At 36.9% G+C, this 18,488-nt stretch overlaps 1 pseudogene; it reads right to left on the minus strand.

Annotated features, from left to right (window-relative positions):
* Positions 1–1,093: 1,093 nt before the first annotated feature.
* Positions 1,094–18,488, minus strand: part of LOC127233154 (DNA helicase MCM9-like) — a 51,759-nt pseudogene continuing 34,364 nt past the window's right edge.

Here is an 18,488-nt window from a genome sequence, read left to right on the forward strand (position 1 = left end):
TTACATCCCAATGAATTTGTGTACTAAAATCAATTGCTGTCAGCATCATGAGAAGAATATTTTGAAGGTGGCACATAGTAGGAGATTTTAGGAACCAGACTTGTGTATCTTGACAATCAGACTCCTATTACCCTACTTCAACAGTTATTATAATCCTCAGGCTCTAACCTTCATTGTGTAGAAGCTGCAGAACACAGTATTGAGTAGTATGCAACCTCTTCTTGTATTACAGATCTCAGACAGGTCTTAGATGTTGGGACTCTATGCCACATGCAATAAATGTAATAGACCTTGAGGCCGTAAAATCTGAGGTCATGGCTTTTAAACCTTTTCTGTTTTCCTATGTGCAGATCCTCAGAGTCCTATTCTCACATCCGCACCTTGGCATTCTTGCTCCAGCTGCCTCTGGAGTCTTCAGGTGCCCTGGCAGTGGTGACCTCACTGCGCTTGTGTTTTGTTGGTGCTGCCTACATCTACGGCCTCCTCCTTGCTACTATTGTACTGTACAGCTAATGCTGCACTGAACTTAGTGACATTCATGATGACATTCTTAATAATTACTGTTAAAATTTAATCAAAGGCAAGACTATGTATCTTAACCTTTTCCGTGTGATGCAAAGGTAGATGAGTCAAGGACCCATCTGATCTCTTAGAAAATGTACTCTCTAACTCCCTTTTATTTTGTAATTTGGTCAGAGAGTAGATGCTGTATTTCTGAATGTCTGCATAAAATCCCAATATCAATAAAGAGAATTAATATAAAATGACTAAGGCCAACATGAATCTCATGTCTTTGACTTCAAAATGTGCAAAACATAAGGTGGCTTATGATAAAATTAATACATGAGAAAAAAGACTCGGAACACTCAGCACAAAGAAAGATGTGCCAAAGTTTATTAGCTAATCAAAATTCTGCTTAAATACAGATGCAAAATTTTCTAAACTCATTGGACATGAAGAAGCAAAATTGTTTGTCTAACCAAACATACTATTGCATTTTCTCCAAAAAAAGGAAAATGTAGACACCGCACCGTCCTTTGAAAGCACTCGGTTGAGTTGGGAAAGACAATTCTGGACTGACCACTTTTCACAATCATGGCTTTTTTTTTTTTTTTTTTTTTTTTCTCATTTCTTCATCCCAGTCAAAATGTGATGCTTAGTCATCTAGTTCTGATAGAATGAAGAGGGAATGTGTGGACAGGTTCTCTCTCTCGGTAGATGGCTGCAGGGGGAATGTCTGCCTTTGCTGGCCAAGCACTGGAACTGTGGCTGCTGGAGGCATGCGTCTTCTCTCCCCATGGTACTTCCTTTGAGGAGGGAGGGATTCTGATGTGGATTCTGGCAGGGAAGCGAAGGAGAAGGTTGCCAGTCTGGTAATGTGCCTGCATGAACCTTGCTGCTTTTATTATCGCAGGAAACCACCTCCCTTCTGTAGGTCTCACAAGCTGGATGAGAATGCCCAGCCTGGTTTCCAAGCTCCAGTTCAGGATGAATAGCCCTTCTTCCAGGCCCCTGGCCCTCCTCCTCTCCTGGTTGACTCCTGTCTGCTGCCCTGAGAGCATCCTTGTTTTCCCCTGCAGCTGGTCTGAGCATCCATCTCCTGAGGTCGTCCTCAACTTTCCTGGGCCCTCCACAGGCACAGCCGCTTTTTTTTTTTTTTTTTTTTTTTCCTGTTCTTGGTTGTGGGATTGTACAGCTATTGGCTGTGGTTTTAGTAGAGCTGGGAGGCACAGGGCTGTGGCTTCCAGAGCAGTGGCTCTGTTTTGTCTTCTGTTTGAATGTGAATCTGGCCAATTTCACCAGCGGAGCATCTGGAGATTCAATACTTTCAAGTTCAGGCTCTGGCACCTGAGTTGATTTCTGTCTCTTTCTTTTGTGTGTTCCTGTTGTTTCCTCTGGTCCAGGCAAAGGAATGGATGGGGGAAAGGGGACTGTGGGTGGCAGTGATCGCACCTGGGTTGTACTCCTGTGCAAGCTCTGGGACCCTTCTTGGGGGGACTATGGAGCTCATGAGTCAGTCCAGAGTCTGGTTTATCATCCTGCTCAGCTCCTTCAGGTACGGCTGCGTACGCATTTCTAACCTTTGTACCCCGACACTGTGCCACCTAAACAGGGGTATCCCTGGCTCCCAGTGATGGACGATGTCCAGGCTCTAATAATCTGCTCCTGTGCCTGAGGTTTATTGTTAGGGATTTTCAAAGCCACATTTTTTTTTTTCTCAGTTGTTTTCAGCTCAGGAGACACAGTACTACTTTCTGGCTTAATCTCAGGAGTTGCCACAAGGTCAGTCATCTCTGCCTTGTTTGTGGTCAGTTGAGGGATTACTACATGTTGGTTCATTGAGCCCCGGGCCAGGTGTGGAGTTTGTCAGGACATTCTATGGGACTCCCAGCAGGGGAGGAGTTGTACCAGCTAAAACTCTGTTCCTGCTGTGTTGAAGTCCAGAGTCTTGGCTTGTCCCCTGAATAATTTTTCAAGGAACCTGGAGCTGCCTCTGTATCTGCTGACTGTGATTGGGGCCGGTGCACACTCTCTGTAACCCCTCTCGAATCTTCAGACAGAATGCATGATCCTGTCCCTATGAATACTCAGACTGAATGGCATAGTTTTTATGTCTTAAAAGATACATGTAGCTAGGAAAAGATAGCTATGTCATTCATGTTCATATGCTCGTGATGTTTTTTAGAATGTCTTATTATTGCTTATATCTATCATGTTTGCAATGTTAATGAAAAATCTGTAGAAGAGATTTCCTTCATATAATAATAAAACCAAACGGATTGTATCTATTTGCTTAAAAATAAACCTGCCTACCCTTATTCATTTAATTAATTACTATCAAAGGTAGCATAATATAATAAAACATTTCCTAGTGCAATAAAATGATGAGATTTATAATTTCACTTAACAAATACCCTGAAAAGTTGAATTAATATAATTAAAATTCATTTAGAGTAAATGTTCTATGGTGCATGACTCACTGGTGGCTTCAGCCTAATTTAATACAAAAGATTTGGAAACAACACTGAAGGTCTTCTGTTCTTGTGACTCAGAAGCACTGTTGGGAAACATAAATTACTATTTCCCCATCAGAAGTCATCACCTGTCTAACTTCCAGAAAAACAAGCCCATAACACTGTCTTCTGTATGTCTGTCTTCCTAGCTTCTTACCTTCTTTTCCACCATTTCCCAACTTCCTTTCTACCATATCCACAGTACTTCAAGTTGTCATCTAGGAAGGATCAAGTATAATTTTGACTAATTTTTTTTCCTGCCTTATTTAGGGGATTAAATCAAAAGGTCACACCATAGACAAAGATCTTGGCTAACTTGCATGCTCATTTATTACATATTTCAGTTTGGGGGAATTGAAAGACTCAGTATGAGACTAATGGTAGATTTGCTTCTATTTTCCTGGAACAGGATCCTTCTCTGTAGCATATAGCTACCAAGGAAGGAGAAGCTCACTTTAATCATGCTCAAATCATCCCTTTTCTCATTCCCCTTTGGAACAAAGTGAAGAGCCCCCATTGTTTATTTTTTACAGAGTACAAAGTCACCCCTCTCCCTAAAGAAAGATAATCTCAACACTCAATTTTTACAGGAGGTATTTAAGAACCTGAAAGTTGAAATAATCTTTTAATGGGCAAAGCTCAACCCAACGCCATTAGGTTAATATTTATTAGGGCTGAAGATTAATGTGACAAAAGTTTTTTTCAGCTATCTCACATAACAATAAAATCCAAACTGGCTGGTATCCACATCATACTGTTATTACCCTTTTCATTTACCATCATATTTTGTCATAGTATGCTCAACCACAAGTTAAAGTTATTTAGGTATTAAACAGTACACATTCATTCCAAGCCTGAAAAACTTAGGAAATATGAAAGCCATGCTGCTTTTCAAACAAGGGTCACAACAACACTCCATGTGTTTTTTTCGTAATTGTGGAAGATTTTCTTCTTCTATATGCTGACATAGAAAAGATATGAGTAGAAAATGTGAATAAATAAAGACTATTTAATTTATATGAGCTTTCATGTGTGCTTGTAAGGTAACAAGACAGGAAATGTAACATGCATGAATATATTTGCATATTGAGATTGCAAATGGAAAGCTGAGACAAGGTGTCAAAACACTTAGAAACAACAGCTTTGCTAGTTCAATTATATTTTTCTTTTAAAATTAAACATGTAGTTTCAAAATATAAACATTGAAATTTTGTAGCATCATATCTTATCTTTGACCACTGAACATGCAAATAGAAAGGAATATAACATGACACTCTGAGTGGGTTTCAATTTCCTTTATAAATCTCCGAAGCACTGGCATTACTTATCAGTTTGTCATTACCATTTCTTTTTTTTTTTTTTTTCCCTAATTGTGCCCCTGTCTCTACTTGCTGTCTAGCTCTCCATAAGATGAAAAGTCCATGGAAGTTCATGCCCTATATGTTTAATACACTAAACATTACTATTATGATCATGATTAATCTGATACAGACAGCTTGTGCTAGTCTATAACTATATTTCACAGTCTTGTCTTGAACTTAGCAACCCCTGCTTCAACATCCAGGCATTTGGGATAATGAGCCACTGTCTTTACTCAACTGATCATTATCATTTTTCATACGAACTTAGTGGGTTGGAAATATAATCCTGTACCTACTCAGACTTCCATGGAATGGAATTTAGAAAGGAACTCAAAACCTAAGTTAGCATTCATACTCTAGCTGAGTCGCATGGACAGAGTAATGAATGCAGCTCGGGAAATGGATCAGTTTGTACATGCATGTCAAGCATGCAGGCATACCTGGGTCCTCCCCAGTATCATGCAAATCATGTGTAGTAATGTATGCCTATAATCCCAATACACAGTACTGGGGAGGTAAAAGAAGAAGAATTGGTAGTTGAAGGTCACCCTCAGCTTTATAAAAAGTTGGAGGACAGCCTGGACTATCTGAAACTAAACCAAATCAATCAGGTATTATCTTTGGTACCTTTCTATTGCTGCAGAGAAACCATGACCAAAGAAACATAAAATAAAGTATTTACATGGGGGCTTGCTTATACTTCCAGTGGGTATGTACATGATCATCATAGATGGTAGGATGGAAATATGCAAGCCCCGCACTGGAGCGTTACTTAGCAGCTTATGTCTATGCACAAGATGGAGGCAGAGTGAGAGAGACTGCACCTGGCACGTGCTTTTGAAACTCTTCCTTCAACAAGCTTATGTGTTCCCATTCTTCCCACAAAAGTTCTACCAACTAGAAATCAAGCACTGAAACATATGAGCATTGATGGCCATTCTATTCAAATGAGAAGAAGGATTGAAGAACATTTACTTATATTTACGTTATTTAATCCATTCTCCTGTCAGGGGGCACTACTTCACAGGATGGAGTAAGCAATCTTTCCATGGATTTATAATGCATATGTGTATTGATTTATTCAGCTTTGAGAGTTCCTGACTTCGTGGGCATATTCACAACTTTCAAAAAGCAGTGTGTGTGTGTGTGTGTGTGTGTGTGTGTGTGTGTGTGTGTGTGTGTACATCTTTAATATCTGCATTTGGAAAATAATTCAATTCTGTACTAGATACAATTTAGTATTTGATTCCAAAGTTTACTTCCTTGATTATTATAAGTAGAAAATAAAATCAGTTTTATCATGTGCAAGCAAGCCTGAGAACCTATGCTTACACCGTCATCCAATAAAGGTGATTTGAGTTTAAGAGATAAAATTTTGGATTTCTTTTCAGAATTTACTCTGCATATGGAAAACCTCAGCCATATGGCCTATTTGTTATTGGTGAACATTCAAAGTTAGTGCAATACCTTAAGCTCTGTGAAAATATAACATCAAAAATGGATTTATGAAAGCCAACAGGATCCACCAACTAATGCTCTAGCAAATTTCTTTTCAAAACAAACAGTGACTCAGGAGTTTAAAGAACAACTTAACTGCTTATCTCCATCCTTGTGAGCTCAAGTGTAAGACATTCACAGGTGCTCTGTGGGTGTCTTGGAAAGAACATGAATTAGATGATATACACATTCAGATTCTTGCCTGCATCTCTAAAACTTAACACATGTACTTTACATGTAATGACCTTATAACAAAGAAATGTCCTGGGGTTAAAAGGCAGGTCTCATTAATATCCTTGGCTTCTCATTTTGGCCTCCTTTGAAGTTCTTCTTAGTTTAATTGAACCACCTGTCTTCAGCCTTCTGCCTTCTTCTTATGGGCTATAGCTTCAACTTTCATAAAATACTGCATTCTGCTACTGCTTTCATGCTGGATAAAACATGCTTAAAAATAACTTCTGACAGTGTTTCTTCCTTCAGGGTCCTTTTAAAGTAATTGTTAATATCCCTGTCCTTATTTCTGTATGAGGAAGGAGACTATCATACACAACATAGAGCAGTACTGACAAAATGTGTGTAATGTAAATAGTAAGGAAGATGATGGTCTGGAATCTCCTTAAATTTATTTTTTATTATTTGAGAACTGTATACGAGTTCATCATATTCACATTATTACATATTATGTAAACATAAATGCAACCTTACAGTGCATTTGATATTTATAACACACACACACACACACAGGAACAGACACAAACAAACAAACAATTAAGGCCAGTAACTGGGGTTTAGATAACCTATGAAGGGGCTCCTCCATGGATAATGCTATCTTCTCTCTCTCACAAAAATATACCTTATATTCAGACAAATTTACATAGCCATTTAACAGAAATAAAAGGGTATAATAGGAAAACCATAACTAAAAGATGAACAAAAGTGATGCATTTATTTCAAGGAAAAAATTGTCTCATTCTTATACATAGAAGTTATTCCTCACAAATATTTTAGTCATGGCTATGTGGAAGAAAAATCTGTGAACTACAAATGTGATACCAATGCTTTGACGGGATTACATACTATTAATTTTCTTCCTCATAAATTTTGTTTAATTGAATTTAAAACTGTAAGATTAGGTAAGAGAAAACATAGATTTGTAACAGAAATTAAAAGTAAAGCAGCAACCATGACATAATTTTCACACAAGAGGATTAGGCACAAATTCATATGAGTTCTCAAATTGAAAAGATACAGAAATTTCCAAGAAAAGTAACTGATAGTTGGTATATTCCCAATGTACCTCAAACATATTATGTATTTCATATTAAATAGTGTGATTGCCACAAGAAATTGAATCTCTTAACACTTACTCAACTTTTATAAAAAATAATGTTTAAGAATGATATGAATTTGTGTGTGTCAGTGTGGAGCTATGTACACCTAGTTCAGAGAAGGGCATCAGATCACCTGGAACTAGAATCTCAGGCAATTATGAGCTGCCTGACCTGGTGCTGGAAACCACACTGGCACCCTCTGCAGTAAATGCTCACTTCCCAGCACTGAACCATCTCTCTAGTCACAATCTTGATTATTGATGAATGAATGTTCATACTTGCTCAAGCAACAATCACCAAAATCTACATAGAAGCATATCTATATTATAAGAACTTTGAGTCTTTAAAGAAAGAAATGGTAGAAGAGACTAGAAAATGGAAAGATCTTCCATGTTCTTGGATAGGTAGGATCAACATAGTAAAAATGGCAATCTTGCCAATAAAAATCTACAGATTTAATGCAATCCCCATAAAAACCCCAGCACAACTCTTCACAGACTTTTAAAGATCAATTATCAACTTTACATGGAAAAACAAAAGACCCAGGATAGCAAAATCAACCCTGTACAATAAATGAACTTCAGGAGGCATAAAATTGAGAATCAAGATATTAACCCACACACATACAAACACCCAATTTTTGACAAAGAAACTGAAATTATACAATGGAAAAATGAAAGTGTCTTCAACATATGCTGCTGGCATAACTGGATGCTGACATGTACAAGACTGCAGATAGATCCTTATATATCAACATGCACAAAACTTAAATCCAAATGGATCAAGGACCTCAACATCAATCTTGCCACACTGAACCTCTTAGTAGAAACAGTGGGAACTACCCTTGAATGAATTGGTACAGGAGACCGCTTCCTGAACATGACACCAATAGAACAGACAATGAGATCAACAGTTAATAAATGGGACTTTCTGAAATTGAAAAGATTCTGTAAGGCAAAGGACACAGTCAACAAGACAAAACAACAGCCCACAGAATGGGAAAAGATATTCACCAACCCCACATATGACAGACTGCTGATTTTAAAACTCAAGAAGCTAGTTACCAAAACATCAAATAATCCAATTAATAAGTAGGGTATAGAACTAAATAGAGATTTCTCAATAGAGGAAACTAAAATGACTCAAAGATATTTAAGAAAGTGCATAACACCCTTAGCCATCAGGGAAATGCACATTGAAACAACTCTGAGATACCATCTTACTCCTATCAGAAAGGCTAAAATCAAAAATACCAAAGACAGCTTATGCTGCAAAGGATGTGGAGAAAGGGGTACACTCCTCCACTGTGGGTGGGAATGCAAAGGGGTACAGCAACTTAAGAAATCATTATGATGGTTCCTCAGGAAAATAGGAATTGGTATACCTCAAGATTCAGTAATTCCACTCTTAGGCATATACCCATGCAACGAGGACATATGTTCAACTGTGTTCACAGCAGCATTATTTGTAATAGGCAGAACCTGAAAGCAACCTGAATACCCCTCCCATGATGAATGGATGGAGAAATGTGTTACACAATGGAGTACTACTTAGAAAAAAAAAAAACTAAAATCTTGAAATTCATAGGAAAAAGGATGGAACTAGAGGAAACATTCCTGAGAGAGGTAACACAGTCACAAAAAATATAAATGTAGTATATACTCACTAATATATGGTTTTTAGACACAGAACAAAGGATTATCTGCCTACAATGCACACTGCCAGAAAAGCTAGGGGAAAAAAGGAACATTAAGAGAAAAACATACATTGCCCTCTGGAGAAGGGGAAAGGGACAAGATTTCCTGAGCAAATTGGGAGAGAGGGAGGAGTCAGGAGAAAGAGAAGGGTAGAAGAGAAAGGGAGAGGAGGACATGCAGAAGCAGGAAGATTGAGTCAGGACACAAATAGAGGAGAGCAAGAAAAGAGATACCATAATAGAGGGAGCCATTATAGATTTAAAGAGAAATCTGGCATTAGGGAAATGTCTAGACCTGACAAGGATGACTTCAACTAACAATCTAAGCAATAGTGGAAAGGCTTCCTTAAATGCCCTTCCCTGATAATGAGATTGATGAGTTTCTTATATGCCATCCTAGAGCTTTCAACTAGTAGCTGTGGAAGCATAAGCAAACATGCACAGTGAAACACTGAGCCAAACTCTTGGAATCCAGTTTCAGACAGGGAGGAGTGACGAACAAAGGGGCAGAGACCAGGCTGGAGAAACCTGTAGGAACTGCTGACCTGATCAAGGGGGAGCCCATGGACTCCAGTCTGACAGCTGGGAATCTTGCACAGGACTGACCCAGATTCCCTTAATGTGGTTAGTTGGGAGGACTGGGCAGTGTATGTGGCCTCTGGTAGTGGATCAGTATTTATCTGTGATACAGGAATGGACATTGGGAGCCCATTCCACATAGAGGAATTCCCTCAGCCTAGACACATGCGGGGAGGATCTGGGCCCTGCTCCAAATGATATGGCAGATTTTGAAGAATCCCCATGGAAGCCCTACCCTTCCTGTGGAGCAGAAAGGGCATGGGATGTTGGTTGGTGTGGGGGACAGGGAAGGACAGGAGTGTGTGAAACTGGGATTGATATGTAAAATAAGCTTGTTTCAAATTTAAATTAAAAATTATATAAAAAGGAATAAAATCAATATACAGCAAGCTGAAAGCCAACATCAAATTAAATTGAGACAACATCAAAGCATTTCCACTAAAATCAGGAATAAGATAAGGCTGCCAACTCACTCTATATTTAATCAATATAGTAGTTGAAGTTCTAGCTGGAGCAATAAGACATCAAAAGGAGAACAAAGGAATACAAATTGGAAAAGAAGAAGTCAAATACTAACTATTTGTTGATGATATGACAGTGTACATAAGTGACACCAAAAACTCTACCCAGGAAATCTTACATTTCATAAATACCTTTAGTAATATGGCAGGATATGAGATTAACTAAAAAAAAAAAAAAATCAGTAGCCCTCCTATATAGCAATGATAAAAGTACTGAGAAAGAAATCAGAGGAACATCACCCTTTAGAGTAGCCACAAATATACAATATCTTGTGATAACTCTAACCAAACAAATAAAAGACCTGTTCAACAAGAATTTTAAGTCCTTAAATTAAAAGGAAAGTTGAAGAGAATATCAGAAAATGGAAAGATCTCCCATAATCCTATATAGGTAAGATCAGTATAATGAAAATGTCAATCTTACAAAATACAATCTACAGATTCAATGCAATCCCCATCAAAATCCCAACACAATGCTTTCCAAATTTTGAAAGAATAATATTCAGCATCATATGGAAAAACGAACAAATAAACAAACAAAAACACAGAACAGCTAACATAAGCCTGCACAATTAAGGAACTTCTGAAGGCATCACCATCGTTGACTTCAAACTTTGCCATAGATCTACAGTAATTAATACAGCTTGGTTTTAGCATAAAAAGAGATAGGTGCAATTAAATCAAAGACCCTGACATTAATTCACACACCTATGAACAAATGATTTTTACAAATAAGCAAAAGTGTTACAATGGATTAAGGAAAACATCGTTAACAAATGGTGCTGGCTTAACTGTATGTCAACATGTAGAAGATTGCAAATAGATCCATATCTATCACCATGCATAAAACTCAAATCCAAGTGGGTCAGGCACTTCAACTCAAATGCTGCTACACTGAACTTGATTGAAGAGAAAGTGGAAAGTACACTTGAATGCATTGGCGCCATAGACTACTTCTTATATATAATATCAGTTGCACAGACACTAAAGGCAACAATCAATAAATGTCAATAAGACAAAATGATAGCCCACAGAATGGGAAAATATCTTCACCAACCACACACCTGATAGAGAACTGTATGGGACTAGCTAAGGGGACCTAGCAGTAGGACCTTAATATAAACCTGGAACATGAGCTAGCTTGTTGGAGCCCACCCCCCTATGGAGTGATGCATGGGAAAAAGGCATTACCCTACCCTAACCCATTGTGCCAGACTATGTTGATGCTCTTGAGAGCCCTTACTAATGAGAAGGAGTGTACTGGGATTGGGCTGGCCGCAAGACAAGAGGGGTGGATAGGCAGAGGTGTGGGAGGGAGTACTGTAATTAAAATGCAAAATAAAACTTTAAAAGGAAAATATTAATAATAAGAAATATAAGGGTACTAATTTTCTGTATTGGTGAGGTCATGTGACCTAACAATCTGGCAGAAAGATGTCTTTCCTTTCAAATAAACAGATGACAGAAATCAATATGAAGATGAAGGTTGCTTAGAACCAGAGCAGAGTTTCAATAGAATATGTTAGAAGAAGTGAACTGAGGTTTCCTCATTATGTATTCATATATAACCATTCACATATAGGTTAAGCTTCAGTTAACTTATACACAGCACAGAAATTTGCACCTCACTAGACCCAGCTGAAATAAAACAAGAATATTCTAACACAATTTTGACATCAGAAAATTATGACATGATGACTAAACAAAAATATCATAGTTACAAGTGCTGAACATTCTCATTGTTTTGAAAGATGAGCAAGCAAATGAGAATATAGAAACATTTTTTCTGGTGTTTTCTATATTAAAAAGAAATAAAGTTGTTGATCAGAGGTAGTTTCTCCACTGAAAACTACAAGCTCAAGTCAACATAATCTTAAACCAAGAGAAACTCAAAACAATCCTATTAAAATAAGGACTACAAGTTTCACCACTTTACCAGACCTATTCAATATAATACTTGAAGGAAACCAAGGTTATATAAACAGGAAGAAATAACGAGAAGTATCTATCTTTATTAGCAGATAATGACAGTATACATAGGTCAGCCTAAAGATTTCACCAGGAAACTCCTATAGCAGATAAACAAGTTTGGCAAAGTATCTGAATACAAAATTAACTCACAAAAAAATTGTAGCTTTCTATACACAAATGACAAAATGACTGATGAAGTATTCAGAAGAAAGGTATTTTCATAAGAACCTCAAATAATATAAAACATTTGGGGGTAGCTCTAACCAAGTAAGTGAAATTCTTGTATGATAAAATCTTTCAGTCACTTAAAAAGGAAACTGGGGTCATTTATCATTCTCACTATTAACAGATATGCCAGTCACAGCTTTCTGGACAACTTATGATGAAGATAGAGAATAAAAACAATGTAAGTCATGAAATAACAAAATGAAAACTCTCATGACTTAAATCTAAGAATCCATCTCTGTTTAAGAAACATTGAGCAAGATTTTAGTTCATTAATACCACAATGAAATACTGTAAATTTCAGTTTGGTCAGAATGAAAAAAAATTATTTACCACAGTTCTACAGCCTGGAAAGCCTAAGGATAAGGCACTGACAGGCTTGCTTGTCTAGTAAGGGACCCTTTTGTTCTCAAGACAGCTGTTATAATGCTTTGCCACACAGGGAGGAAAGGGGCCCTCAACTCATATGGCAGAGTAAAGCCAACTCATGGAACCATTTTATAAGGACACCTCATCAAGTATCCCCATGACTCAGTGTTCTCCTGAACATACCCCTTCTCCCCTCCTAAGCCTAAAACTGGGGTGGGTCTGGAATAAGCTGTTCAACTCTCTTCCAATTTTTCTCTGTCTCTCTCTGTCTCTCTCTGTCACTGTCTCTGTCTCTCTCTATTCTCTCTCTCTCTCTCTCTCTCTCTCTCTATATATATATATATATATATATATATATATATATATATATTTGTTTGTGTTTGGGCATGTGAGTTACAACATATATATATGTAGAAGTCACATGATAGTTTGCGGGAATTGATTCATTGATTCTCTTCTTCCACCATTTGTGTCCCAAGTATCAAATTGAGGTGATCTGGTTTGGCAACAGTTTTCTTCATCCACTGAGCTACCTTGCCATCCCTTAATACAGAAAACATTAAAACTGTAGGGCACAAGAGCCAGTCAAAGATGGTGCTGAGGGGTAGTCAAGAGGGTGCATCCTGAGTTGTTTACAAAACAAGATGATTGGTTGCTTAGAAAACATTACTAATACTTTATCAAAAGACTAAATTCGGCAGTCATCAAATGGGAATCTTTGAATGGAGATGGAATTCCAGCATAAAACTGGTCTGCAGCTCTTTTTAAAGGAGCATGCATCAAGTCCCACAAGATCACAGGATATAAAGTTTGCACATTGAGTTCAGGGGGCTTGAAAATGCCTTGGGATCATAAGACATTCATGTAAAACTTAGCCAAGATGAGTCCATCTCTAAGAGAGGGAAGCCAAGGTTATTAACAATCCTAAAAACAGCTCCAAAACTCTGAGGAAAGAATTCAAAGACACTTGTCTACTCTCCCTGCAAAATCATCTGGCCTGGAAATGATGAATTTCCTGAATGGCTCTCCTGGATCTTACTGCATGTTCTCTCCCCTGGTTTCTGACCTTTTTGTTTTCTAAAAAAAAAGTAATAACTTGTTGATATCTTAGTAATTTCCAGACGGCTTGGAGATGGTATCTGTTTGCAAGATATCAGTTCTTTCAGCTTAACTCTTGTGCACTTTTGATTACCATCCAAATCACTTCCACAACATTTACTAGAAAATACAGCCAAATATTTGTTCCTTAAAAGTCTCCTCTGAGGAGATTAGACAGGTACTTAAGTTCTGTGGAAGTGCTATTCTTTGATTGAGAGGACCTGAGAGGTACACATTTAATTTCTTTGGAAAGGTTTTTGTCTTCCTGGAATGTTCTCAAAGAAAAGCACTTTGACCTTTCTGAGGAGTTAATAAAAGGTTTTATAGCCACACTCTAGTCTTTACCATAGAGTGTATCACTCCTGCAATGCCCTGCATTTGATCTTTACTCACAAATCTTTTTCTTCTGTAATTTAAACATCTTCCATCTGAAGAGACTGGACATATTCCAAATATTACTGACCTTCTAGTATTTAACAATTCCCCAATCTTCTCTATTTATAGATTACCCATTTTCCCTTTCCATTTTGCTCTAAATCTAGAAGAGGATAGCAGGTGACAGGTCTGTATTAAAATTCTCCTTACCTGGGTTTCCCTGATAATTGAATATACTTTAAACTTTCTACACAGCCATTAATAGATTCTGAGAACTATTTTCTGCCATATAGCAATTATCTCCTGCTCTGCAATTTCCAGAAACATTTTATTCAAACTATACTTAATTTTTTTGAATTTCCAATGTTTTGTTGATGTTTTGTGGGGTTTTTTTGTTTTGTTATTTTTTGACCTGTTCTCAAAGATTGCCAATTGTAATTTCTTGCACTTTTGCTTCCATTATGGCATATCCTATTTCCAGTTCCAGAATATCAGTGTTATTCATAGTATATTGGTGAAATGTAATCAATACTAAAGTTAAAGTTAAAAAAAAAAACTATAAATTCATTCTTTTAAAGTCAAAATTCTCTGAACATCTTCATGTATTTTATGTGGCTTTACATATTAATGTAGATAACTAGATTCACAAATGTGTACAGGGGGTCTTCACTGAAGCTCATTAATGTGGATCTAAGTTTAATTAATGAAGTAAGTTACTTTATTTCCTTAGCTTGTGCCCTTGTAAATACTAGCCATGATATTGATTCTGTCACTGAGAATGATTAAAGACTTAATGAAATTCCCAAAAAATGGGGCATCCCAGACTTTTATAACTGAACAATGGAAATGGTAGTCAAATCACTCTATTCCATTCAGTAAATACAAACGTTTTAGGAGCCAGGGCAATGGCTAGGCAGTGCTGGCTGCCAAGCTTGATGAGTTGAGTTAGCCCTGAAGGACCTGCATAGTGGAAGGAGAGAACCAAATCGCATAAATTGTACTTTGACTTCCATATAAGCATAATAATACACATGGGCATGCAATAACATGTAGACAAAAAAATAACAAACAGTAAATATTTCATAATTTTCTGGTGTCTTCTAGGTTAGGATCACAAATAAAATTCCAAGAACTTGGAAAGTTTAAAATTATATATATATATATATACATACATACATACATACATACATACATATATATATCTGTAGCTGTAGCATATGTCATTTCCTCTGGGCTTCTGTATCATCTGATTACATGGCAGCAACTAACCTGCACTCCAGTGGCCTCCACCAATCTCCCTTTCTCTTCTCTGAGTCCTATTAAGGGTTTGTGTGCTTCTCTCTGTGTGGATAATAGTATATTCTATATTCTCCAATTCACTTATGTCATCCTATTAAGAACAATGAGACATTAGTACAAGTCCCTTTCTCTGCTATTAGTCCTGCTGGATACCTAACATTTCTTTTTAGATTTTGGCTCTGCTGAAATATCACAGCTAGGATTTTAAACACTGATGTAGTTTGGAATTCTATTTTTAATTTGTACCACTGTTGTATGAAGCGGGATACTTCAGTTATTTTCTTTATACATATCACTAGTAATTTTTTCTATTTTATTACACAAATGCACATGATGGCACCAGAGACTCTTTCTCTAACTAATGAAAAGTAAATCAAGACATTTTTTAAAAATATGTAAATGTTACAGTACTTGCCTTGGTGTATTTTCCCATTACACTGATAAAATTTCCAATCAAAACAGCTCAGGGAAGATAAAGTTTATTTTGGTTCATAGTTCAAGGGAAGTCCATCTCAGTGGGGACATAAAAGCCGAAGGAACTTGAGTCATTAGATAATGTTGCATTCATAACCATATTGTATAGAAATATTAATTATTGTTCTCAGCTCACTCTCATTTTATATATAATTCAGAATCCCAACCCAGGGAATGGGGCTAACAGCAGGAGAGTCTTCCCACATCAGTTTAACTCATCAATTTGATCAAACATGGACATGCTCAGAGGCTGACCTCCAAGGAGAGTCCATATAAATGACAAATGGTTAACCATTCTATGATTTGTATTAATGAACTGAAACCTATAATCCTCCAGATCAAAAGAAGGCACCATAATATTCCTCCACCAATACCACTAAAAGGGATTGACGTCCTGCCTTTTGCATCCTCTGTTTCAAGATCAAAATTGGTGAAAGATAATTTGAAAAGGCAAAATAGATGTGATATATTTGATTGTGTTCCCTTTGAAAATAGAATTCTTCATGTGTATATGACACACACAGAGAGAGAGAGAGACAGAGAGACAGAGAGACAGAGAGAGAGAGAGAGACAGAGAGACAGAGAGAGAGAGAGAGAGAATTGTTCAAGAAGTAGCTAGGAAGAGAGATCAATTATGCAGAAGCTGTGAGTATCAAGTTCGCCTTCATATTACTATTTTCTGGTGCAGTACCTGGTTCCTGACACCTGGCACCAGGATGGCAGAAGTATTTTGTTATTTGAATTAAAAAATAATTTCATGACTTGTCCAAAGAGAACTGCTAATTTGTAGTCTAAGTGCGATGCAAACTGATGACTGCATTCAACAGTTCATTCTCTTGCTTCCTCATTACCACCATTCCTCAGTTCATCCTCCTTTTCCCCTCCTAACTTTTTTCTCATCATTCTGCCCCCTCTATCATATCCACCTCCCTCCCCCACCACCTCCCCTTCTTATACATCTTTACATCTGTTTCTCAATATGTTTTGTCATGTAGGCATACAAACTGACCCATGCATCTAAGAAGAGGAAAGCATCTTGTTTAGAATTCCAAAATAGAGCAGATGGAGTTGAAGCTGTGCTTAGTAGTAGAGAACATGGGTACATGTGAAGGAACAAAACACAGGCATGAAGCCACATGAATCTCCCTAGATCCCATATGTCATCAAACAAAATTTGGCAATGCAGCACAAATGAATAATTTCCAGGAATATTCAGATTAGTGTCTTTAAAAGAAACAAATGATGAAATACAATAATTTATTTCAGTAAAGTGATATACAATAAGAGTTAAGTACAAATAACTAATTTAATAGAAATATTTCATTTATGATTTGGTTCCACTTTACTTTTATGATGAATTGTTTCCCTTGCCTTCTATGTTGATTTGTAGATGCTGAGAAATCAATTTTTAGAAAATCTCATATTTTCTCAGTGCTACTGACGCTGTCTTGAAATGTTAAAACAGTTGTGTTTAGTAGCTGGAGAAATAACGGTAAATAACCCCACATGTGATGTATGGAAGCTTCTGCTTTACACAATGTCTCCCTACAAGGCTGTTTCCTACACTGAAAACAAACATTTGATTAGGCTGGCCTAGTGTGAGGGGAAGTTAAAAGTAAGAAGTAGTAGAAATTAGTGCTTTCATTCACAGCTAGAGCAGATTCTTTCAACTGGCTGGATTAAGGTAGTCTTCGTTGCTCATAGAGACAGAGTCTTTTAAGACACTGAATGTTATCAATCCACCTATGAGTAAATGCATGAAATGAATAGCTCAACTTTATGCCACAGTGTGTCTAGATTTTCTTGTTTGTAATTAGCATATAATCAATGTATTACTAACATATGAATACGAAGTCAGGTGATAAACTATCCACAAAATAATCTGCAATAACTAAGTATGTGTAGTGTGCACCCCCACTTAATAGATAGTGGTCTCCAAGTCCCTAAAATACCATACTGTATAGGAATCTCCCCATTGTTTATTGGGCACATCAAGTATCACCCAATCTAAATCTAGTTATCTGATATAAAGTAGAGAATTTGAGACAGAGCTAGTGAGCTTCAGCCTCCTAAGAAGTGAAGTCATTAGCTTGACCTTTCAGGAGCAGCTGGTCAACTTGTAGATAGTACAATAATTCACAGGCATTTCATCAGGAAAAGGCCTTGGGGGAGTAACAGTATCCATGAACCCTGGAATAAATGATCACCTGCAATTGCACAATTTGGTATTCCATACTCCTCCACGTTTTACCTTCTTTTGCCTGACTTTAACATATTTTCTTTACAAATTGAAGTCACACATTTTTCAAATTTTGTGCATGATTTAAGAAAATTCTAGAACTTGAAGGGTCCATATGTTCTGTAACATTTACTTGTCAAGTTGGCAGCTAAAGTCTTGAAGTAAGGCTAACTCATTACAAATTAAACTTAATTTCTTTTTCTGGACTTGGTATATTGCTGTCATACCAATTTAAACTGATGATTCAAAATTTAAAATAATTTTCTAGAATATACCATTTTCTTTTATAGCTATGTATACTCATTACATTGTATAACATATTATATTTGTCTAATAATTTATACCATAAATACGTTTTTAGATGAACTATATATCAACATATGAGAAGTACAGTGCATATTATGGAACAAATCTTTTTGCTTCATTTCCTTTCCTTTAT

Source organism: Phodopus roborovskii, unplaced genomic scaffold (genome assembly GCF_943737965.1).
Source record: "Phodopus roborovskii unplaced genomic scaffold, PHOROB, whole genome shotgun sequence".
NCBI classification, from domain to species: domain Eukaryota; kingdom Metazoa; phylum Chordata; class Mammalia; order Rodentia; family Cricetidae; genus Phodopus; species Phodopus roborovskii.